The sequence below is a fragment of the Vulpes vulpes genome, chromosome X, assembly GCF_048418805.1.
Source record: "Vulpes vulpes isolate BD-2025 chromosome X, VulVul3, whole genome shotgun sequence".
Classification (NCBI taxonomy): Eukaryota; Metazoa; Chordata; class Mammalia; order Carnivora; family Canidae; genus Vulpes; species Vulpes vulpes.
Genome location: NC_132796.1, coordinates 90,812,966 through 90,823,515, shown reverse-complemented (window position 1 = coordinate 90,823,515; position 10,550 = coordinate 90,812,966).

Sequence of the window (10,550 nt, the reverse complement as noted above, 5' to 3'; positions counted from 1 at the left end):
GAGAAACTCTGCTTTAGTCCACTTCTCATCTTACATGAATGCTCATATCTAGAGGCATGGAATTGTACTTGCATTCATTTCAAAATGATAGCCATTCAGTATGTCCATGAATATACCTGGAACAGTTTTCAGTATAAGTTCCAGGCTTTTCTGCCCAATATAGCAGACATTGGTCATATATGATATACTTGAAATATGGCTGATCCAAAATGATATGTGCTGTAAGTGTAAAATAATACCAGATGTCAAAAATGTACTATTAAAAAGTGTAAGATATAGCATTCATAACTTTTAAATGATTATTACATATTAAAATTAAAAATATTTGAGCATCTTAGGTTAAACAAAATATCTTATTAAATCCATCTTATCAAGGTGCCTGGATAGCTCAGTTGTTTGAATGCCTCACTCTTGGTTTGGGCTCAGGTTGTGAATTTACGGATCATGAGATCAATCCCTGCATTGGGCTTCATGCTTAGCAGGGATTCTCTCCCTCTGCTCCCCCCCAAAATAAATAAATAAATCTTGAAAAAAAATCATATCTGTTTTCACTTTTTAAATGTGTCTACTCAAAAAATGTAAAATTACATATATAGCTTGTACTATATTTCTATTGGACAAAGTTGATCTATATGACTGCTCATCTTTATCAATTTCCATATAGTCTCCTAAGAAATCCAGATCCTCTTGCCAATCAATCAGTACACCTAGGTTCTACTGGGAATCCTATTCTGTTCAATCCCCTGCAGCAGCAGTTTAAAACACTCAGCATATTGATTACCTGAAGAATATGACACAGTCACATAACTTTTCTTTTCTATCCAGAATTGTCCACATCCTATGCTAGTCATCAGAACAGACTCCCAGTGTCTCAATGATGAACTGCTGTTTCCAAAGTATTCTTCTTACAAACACCATAAAAAATAGCCTGTAGGAGTTTCTCAGTGAAGAAAGCTATGATTCTACCTTGGCAAGAGAAGCATAAAACTTGGGATGTTGTTGATAGTGACAGAAGACCATGATTGAAGAGACATAAGGAAATACGAAGATTAATGAGGAAAAGAGCAAAAAATTAAAGTCTTTCTAAAGAAAGGGCTTCAAGATGACTTTCTCACTTTTCTCTGAGAAAAGAGATGCTTGGTTTGGTGAAATGGAAGCAATACTGTACTGAGAATTAGATGCTTGACTTCTAGTAATGTGGCTACTATGTACTGTGGGACCTTTTCTTTTGCTTTTTTTAAAAAAGATTTTATTTATTTATTTATTCATGAGAGACACAGATTGAGAGAGGCAGGGACACAGGCAGAGAGAGAAGCAGGCTCCATGTAGGGAGCCCGATGCAGGACTTGATTCCCGGGACTCCAGGATCACGTCCTGGGTGGAAGGCAGGTGCTCAACCGCTGAGCCACCTAGGCATCCCACTAACTGTGGGACTTTGAGTGAACTACTTCACTTCCCTGGGGATCAAATTAATGTATCTGTAAAATAAGGAGGAAAAGCCCCAAAGACTGTTGTTCAGATCATATGAGAAAGTGTATGTGAAATACTTTTGAAATGTACTTATACGTATATGAACAAGTAAGGGTTACTATTAGACTATCTCTTCTAAATGCCTTGAATAGGGACGTCTGAGTGGCTCAGCAGTTAAGCATCTGCTTTCGGCTCAGGGTGTGATCCTGGGGTCCTGGGATTGAGTCCTGCATTGGGCTCCCTACAAGGAGCCTACTTCTCCCTCTGCCTATGCCTCTGACTCTCTCTGTGTGTTTCTCATGAATAAATAAATGAAATCTTAAAAAAATAAATGCCGTGAATATACAGAGTATATTTTAAACATGTATGTCAAAGGTAATAAAATATAAAAGTAGTTCCAAAAATTTATGACTGACATCATTCTGAGGTTGTATATCCATAAATGAACTGACTTAAAAGCAGTTCTCTGTTTTAAACCAAACAATGGTTATAAACTTGTTTTCAAAATAGGTAGTTGTTTGCTTTTAATGGTATTTTAAAATGATGGAAAAACACCATTTGTGCTGAAATATTTGGCTCCCAACTGCCATCAGCTTTAACCATGTTGACAGTGTCACAATAGTAGCATTGTATTTGAAATAACTATGCTCCATGGTTGTGTTTAAAGGAGCCATGCTTTTACACTCAAAATATTTCAAGGCAAAAAGGAATCTTTGTTCAAGAGTCGAGTGTATTTATTTGTTAGAACATATCATTACATAGAAAACAAATTATAGCAGTTTAAAGACATTTAAGGATTTGTACATTTCAGTTACCCTTTGAGAAGAGTTAAAGATACATCGCCATTTAACCTATCCTCAGAGTTAAAAGTAAGCTCATTTTCAGTATTTAAACTCAATGTAAAATTTCTCTATTTATGAAACAGTGATGATAACTGGATATTAAGTCATCACATTGGACCTTTACATTTTTTTGGTGGTGGCTTACCTCTTTCATAAACAAAAGACTTATCTTTTTTGGTTATCTACTTAATTGAGACGACATAACCTTATCTGTAAGCTCTCTGCTATTGCCTCTTTAAAAAGGATTTATTTACTTATTTGAGAGAGAAAGAGAGAGGAAGCATGAGCAGCAAAAGGGGCAGAGAGAGAGGAAGAGAATCTTAAGCAGACTCCTTGATGAGCACAGAACCCTATGCAGAGCTTGATCTCCCGACCCAGATATCATGACTCAGAGATCATGACCTGAGCTGAAACCAAGAATCAGTCATTCACTATGCCTGAGCCATCCAGACACCCCTGCTATTACCTTTTTGACTCACTCAAGATTGCCTACAGTTTCCCTTGAAGGTAAAAGCAGACTTTACCAAGTAGAACTTATAAGTGAATGACAAGTATATGTGCAATGAATGAATGAATCTGCAACTACTTTGTTATTATTTCTCTCCCTTTGCTTTGCTTCTAAAATTTTTTTCATAGGTTTTGAGTTCTTTTTCTTGGGACTCTACTTTTTCCCATTCCTGTGTCTTGGTGGTATAAAGAAGAGATTGGTGGGGCACTTGGATGGCTCAGTTGGTGTAGTGTCTTGGACTCAGGTTATGATCTCAGGGTCCTGGGATTGAGTCCCAAATTACAGGGCTTCCTGATCAGTGAGGGTCTGCTTCTCCCTCTCTCCTTGCCCCTCCTCCCACTTGTGCTCTCTCTGTCTTTCTCTCTCAAATAAATAAGTAAAATCTTAAAGAAAAAGGAGATTGGTGATCATGGTCACCTGGTATATCTGCATATCAGAAGCATGAATACTTGAGAAAAATTTCTGCTCTGAAAGCAGTAATTTTCCTTGTTTGTCAGTATTCTTCTGATAGATGTTTATTGATTACATTGTATCTAATTGTTCTTAACATCTATCACTCAGAGAGCAAAGGTACTTGATACCTTGAAATCCACTGATAATTATTAAATAATTTGCAGCTACAAATTCACTCTGTATCAGAACATAATTTAAGAACACATTTAAAAAATAAGTGATTTCAAATAGCTACTTTTCAGTGATTGGTATTTTAAATTGCCTTGGACTGTCATAACAAAATATCGTAGCCTCGGTAGTTTAAACAACAGAAATCAATTTTCTTGCAGTTCTGGAGGCTGGAGGTCCAAGATCAGAGCACCAGTGTGGTTGTTTTCTAGTGAGGGATCACTTCCTGCACTGTAGACCAGTGTTTTCTCACTATGTCCTCACATGGCAGGAAGATAGTCCTGATGACTCTTTCCCCTTTTATAAGGGCACTAATCCCATCATGAGAGTCCCACCCTTAAACTTCATCCAAACCTAATCATGTCCTAAACACCTCCTCTCCAAATACTTTCAAATGGGTTGAGGGGGGAGGGTTAGGGTTTCAACATATGAACTGGGAAGGAGGAAGTCACAATTCAATCCATAGCAGTTGGTAGAAACTAAAGCTTCCCCTGATATTTTGATACTATCACAGAACATATACTGCAAACCTGTTGCTGTTTAGAAGACTAGTTACTTCAATGACTCCCTTTTGCTTAGAGTTTCAGTTTCTTATCCTCAACACACATATCTACAATCTGGTCTCCTTCATAAACTGTCAAAAAGGTATGGACTTCTCCCTGACCCCTAAATATACTTCATACCTAAACATACTTCATACACTTTGGGTAGTCCTAGTTCTATGCATTTGTTAATTCAATTCCTTTGCTTAAAATGGTCTCCCTAATCCTTCCTCCTTATGTAATCATTATCAAGAGTTCTGATACTAAATAACTGCATTGAGCAAATAGTAAGCACACAGTTGATTTTAGTTACTTAACATGGATTATCTCCTTTAACCCTTGCAACAACCCAGTGAGGCAGATACTATTATGATGCCTTTCACAGGTAAGAAACTCTAGACCAAAAAAGGTCACGTAACTTGTTCAAAGTCCTACCACTACATACTACATAATGGCAAAGCTTGAATTCACACCCAGTTTCATCCAGCTAAAAGAGCTGGGTTTTAATCCTTGTGTTACATTTCCTGGAATCAGCATTCTGAAAATTATTTTGTTTTTATAATGTAATTTATTATAGATAGTTGTGCTCGCTTCAGCAGCACATATATTATTATAGATAGTGAATAGTTTCAAACAACAATTTCCACTTATGATGACTCAGTGACCATTATTTCTTAAGAATTGGAAAATGTTAGTTATTAACTCCATGAAGAAACATATATAAAGGGAAACATCTACCAAATACAAAAATCATCCAAAAAACATTTCATGATCAAATAGGCTTCTTTTTTTAAAAAAATAGGATATCCTTGGAAATTAATGGAAGTGGTTTCTCAGACCTTCTTAAGGAAAACTGAAAGTAGTTAATATTAGCTGATTTGGAAAAAAAGAAAAGAAAAAAAAACTACATTTTCCATGATCAATTTGGTATCATTTATTCTTAGGCAATACCATATAGATGGAAGTAAAATGTCTGCATTGTCACTAACTGCTCAGGAGTCATATCTCTCATTCTCAATCAGGACCCTGAATGTACAGCAAGGAACCAAGTGCAGAGAGGATACAATGTGCATAGATTGTTTCAAGCATGATGCTATTTAAAGCCATAATACAACCCCAAATGGAATGTTTTGCACCACAATACTCATTTTTACATCGGACAGACAGACTCTTCACCAAATAATACACTTACTTAATGAATGAACATTGTGAATGCCTACCACATGCCAGTCACCACTGGGGACAAGGCAGTAAACAAGAGATGCTTATCTAGTTCAGTCTAGAGGGCTAGACAAAATGTTAAGTATATAATTAAAATTATATACATGCACCCAATTCTGTGGGTGTCTTGAATAAGAGGACCTGACAGTATGGAGGTTCATGGTTTCCTTCTCTAAGAAATGATACTTGAGGGGCACATGGAGGCATAGTCAGCTAAGTGTCCAACTCTTGGTTTTGGCTCAGATCATGATCTCATGGTGGTGAGATTGAGCCCCACATCAGCCTCCATGCTCAGCACATAGTCTGCTTGAGATTTTCTTCCTCTTCTCCCTCTGCTCTCCCTCCCAAAGTGCTCTCTCTCTCTCATAAATAATCAAATATTTAAAAAAAAAGAAGTGATACTTGAGCTGATACCTGAAGGATGAGGATTTGGTCAGATATAAGGATGAAGGGGACTCACAGAGGAAGGGAACAGTCCAAGCAGAGGAAAGAACTGGTGTTAAAGGCCCAGGAGAGGGATTTGCACATTTTAAGAACTGGCAGAAGCCCAGTATGGCTAGAGCATAAACAGCACACAGCTGAGTCAAACATGAGTGGAACTTGTTAAGTTCTATTAGTGACAGTTCCTTCAAGGATCTGTAGACCAGGTTTTGTATTTTATGCTAAGACAAAGGGGAAGCCACTGAATTATTTGTTAAGGCATGAGAGAAAACTATTATATCCATTCTTTCTTATATTTCATTCCATACATGTTCATTGAAAATTATTTAGGTCCTATATGCTTTATTGCAAATAAATATTTATGATGTGGTTGTTGTCCTCAAAATGCATGTAGTCCAGTTTTCAGGAAGAAAACAAGATCTTTGCCAAGTTTTTTTTTAAAAAACACTTTAAATCTCAGTTTATTCATCTGTAAAATAGAAATGATATGGCCTATTTCACAATAAACAGGAAAAGTGCAAGTGTTGTTATACACCAAAGATTAAGCAGTTTCTTAATAACTTGGTGTACACTATTCTTTTTGATATTGGAAGAATGAATTCACCAAGATGATATGGTAGGGGTGGGAGGGTGTGGGGTGGAATTCTAAAATGTAAGTTACCCTCTAAAGATCTTTTGACCTTTTTAAAGTTTATTTATTTATTTTAAAGAAAGAGACAATGCAAGAGCATGCATGTGGAGGGGGGCAGAGGGAGAGAGACAGTCCCCAAGCAGACTCCCCCACTGAGCGTGGAGCCCAACATGGGTCTCACTCTCACAACCCTGATATCATGTCCTGAGCTGAAATCAAGAGCCAGCTGCTCAACCAACTGAACCACCCAGGCACCCCCTGAAAGGTTTTTCTTAACACTCAGAACTGCCTTTCTGCCATCACTATACTTCTCTTATAACACAAATCACACTGCATCATTATTATATATCTGCATTTGCTACTACTGTGAAAAACTTAAGGGTAGAGTTATATCTTACTCATCTGTCTTCTAAGTCTCTCACGTGGTCTCGCATCTAGGAACAATTCAATATTAATTTATTCACTGAATGAAGATCCACGCACATGAATCCATTACTAAAGGATAGTGAATTAATACCTAAAGTGCTACACTGTATATTTTAGACTATAAGTAATAGAGGATTAGAAAAAGGAAAGTGATCATGATAAGCTACGGTAGCTAATGAAGGCCTTGTTGAGATGTTGGGATTTGAAATAATCGTTTAAATCATGTTGGGCTTTGGAGAAATTTTCATAGGCAGAGAAGGAGAAGCATGATACCTATATAAAGGCTTTTCAGAAGTTCATATAGATAAGCAACAAAAATTTGGAAAGGTCAGGTCAAGCTATATTAGGAAGAATGGGGGAATATCACTTTTAGGCATCCCATAGACTGTAACTGATATTTACATACATTTGTATCACATAATTTTGGCTGTATAACAATCTATATAAAAACCTGGAGATTTAAAAAAAAAACCTGGTGACTTAAAAATGAAAAGCATGTGTTTAGTTCATGATTTTGCAGGTTGGGAATTTGGGCCAGGCTCATCTGGACAGTTATTTTGATTATCTTGGCTAGGCTCATTCATACATCTGTAGTTAGCTTCTGGGAGTTGGCTGCTTGTCCAACCGCAGCAATATGGGTGGATTGGTTAGGTAGGCATTTCTCATCATCCAGAAGGCTAGCTCAGGCTTCTTTTACTTGGTGGCTAGGATCCAAAAGGGGAAGGAGAGGGCAAGATTCAATGTGCCAAGCACTTTACAAGCCTCCACTTGCAATATGTTTGCTAATGTTTAATTGACCAGTTTATCACATGGTTGATTTCAGATTTAAAAGTAGAGAAATTGGGTAATGGGCATTATGGAGGGTGCTTATTATAATGAGCACTGGGTATTATACGTAAGTGATGAATCACTAAATTCTACTCCTGAAACCATTATTACACTATATGTTAACTAACTAGAATTTAAATAAAAATTTAGAAGAAGAAAATAAAAAGTGGAAAAATAGACTCTACCTTTTGGTGAAAGGAGCTGCAAAGTCACATTGAAAAGTGACACACATGCAGAAATGGGAAGAACTGTTGAGGTTCTTTTAAGACAATCTACATCAAACTTATCTCTAATATTCAAAATAACCACGTAGATACTCATATTCTCACTTTAGAGAAGCAAAAAATGAAATTCAGAAAGTTTGAATGACTTGCAAATATCACACACTGACAGCATGGATTAGAACCCAGCTTTGCTCAAAAAAAAAAAAAAAGAAAAGAAAAGAAAAGAAAAAAGAACCCAGCTTTGTCTGCCTCCAAATCCTGTTATTTCTACTACATGAGGCATCTTCCTGGAGAATCCTTAGTTGCCAGTTGTTGGGAGCTATGAAGATCTTTGATTTTGATGAACACTTGGTGAAAGCTGTGTTCCACAAAGACGGCTTCATGTGGTGGAGGAGATGGAGTGAGACAAGACTACAGGGAGACTTCTCTGCATGGTAGAAACCAGAACTATGCATATGATTTCAGGCCAGACCACAAGCATCTTCTAGTAACGAGGGAATATAGCTAAATGTTCAGAACACTACATGCAGCTGTTTTCTACCTTCATAGCAGAAAAAGACTTAGTATATTTCCACAGCAAATAATTTTCTTTTGACAGCTGCTTGATGGGGTCAGGTTCAGGCAATTAAGTTCATATAATTATCAAATCCTTGTGTTGCCATAAAATAAAAACCACCATAAATAATAAAACTAGCTCTTCATTAAAAACAGTTTTTTTTTTAATTTTCAATCATCAAACCTACTCCAACATATGCTGAAGAAGAAATGTTTACTGAACCTCCTGTTTGAAATTGAACAAAATGCCAATTTCCTTCAGTGAAAAAAGGTGTCCTATCACAGAATACACTTTTATAGGAAGAATTAAGTTTATTATCTGATTGGCCCCTGATGACCCTTTTTCATTAATGAGCACACACTGCTTATTGCATCAGTACTTGGTTCTGAACAAATCATGAAGTGTAAATATCTCATAATTCCATAAAATGAATAGTAACTTCCCATGTGTATTGTTTTCAAAAAGATTTGTGGAAACTAGCCATCGATCTTCATTTCCTGCTTCTTCTGTGTAGCCAACATATTCTATTTCAGGAAATATTTTTGTTCCGAAGCATAGAACGTTTTGTTGTCAGTTTCTTTCCCACCCTGGTTCTTTGAGGTAATGGTTCAGCTCCTATCACTGTCTACCACACAGACTCTAATTATGAAACACATGCATAAGTCATAGAGGTTCCAGTTCATTTTATTTTCAGAAGAGCTAATCTCAGACTCCATCCAATGTATCTCAAAGAGTTATTCAGCCAAGGGTAGAAAATGCAAAGCACTGTAAGAGTTGGATCTGAAGTTTTGCTCCCTATTCCACAGTTTCTTAACTAGGTGGCCTTGAGGAAGATGTCACTTTTTAGGGCCCTATGTATCTATTTGTAAAGTGGGAATAATAATAAAAACAACAAGAATTAAAAATAATAATACCTGAAAAGGCTAGCCTGGATATCTCAGACACAGAGACAGAGAGATACTCTGAGTTCTTTGAATCCATTAAGACTATTAAAAAAACAAAACAAAACAAAACACCAGTGCAGTTTCCCAAGAAACAATATTGCCAGTAATATCAAACTTGGCTTTAGGAGGGAGTATTTCCGGAGTAGCAAGTAACTGAGACACATAATTTCAGAGGTGAATACACTGTAACCAGCAAATGCACCTTCAATTCTCCCTGGGATCAGGACAGCCCAGGACTTGGAACAAACACATTTTAAGGGGGGAGGTAATCGCCTTTTGGCACTTGATTTCATATTCCACTAACTGCAGAAACAGTGAATGATAGGAAGATGCTCATGTCTGGGATTCCTAAGACCTGGCTTCTAGTCCTATTTCTCTCCTTTCTGCCTAGATGATCTTGGGTGAATTTCTTCCTTCTCTGAGGCTCAGTTTTATTTATCATCTGTAAAGTTAGAAGGCAAAACTGTACGGTATAAGTGTAATATATTAAGCAGGACATTGCCTGCCATTGCAAAGCAATTGGTAGCCTAACTGCACCTGTTCAGGCTAAATTAGTTCCTAGCTTTCCTTTCTGGGGTGTTACATGATCCATATGCAGTTCAGGTTATTATAGTGTCAGCTCTCAGTGGAACTGTGAAATGGGGGTATGTCTAAGTATTGTCATTTTCACCCCCTCTTTAAGTGTCCTCCACAAACTACATAGCTCCACTCATGGTTTACTTCAGCTGTCATTTCCTCAGATGGCATTTCCTCAACATGCAGGAATAGATAAGTGAACTGGTGGTAGTGATGACTCTACCCTGGATGAAAAAAAATAACTGCAATAAGCCCATTCCCTAATCCCAAATGTGGATGACAAATTGTTGGGTAGAAAATAGATAAGAAAATGCTAACAAATGAGTAATTTAGCATGCATCTTTATTACGGTCTTGAGAGCAATAAACTATTATCACTTTTATAATCAATAATTAACCAAAATGACAAATAACTATGGTTATGAAGATGATGATGATGAGTATAATGAATTGTTATATTTAGAAAGCAAGTCCACTTAAAGTACTGGGTGTTTCAGATGTTCTGAAACTCAAATGATTTATTTCACTATAGAAAGGTTACTAAATCCATAAAATTTTGTTAAACAGATTTGACTGATAAAACTTGACACAGCAAGATGATGATGTGTGCCTTGGTTTAAAATGCTCATTTTTATTCTTCCTTTTTACTCGTCAGCAACCAAACTGAATCTCCTGCCTTCAGAGCATAAGACTTCTGGTAAGCTCTGAGTCTTCTAGAAAA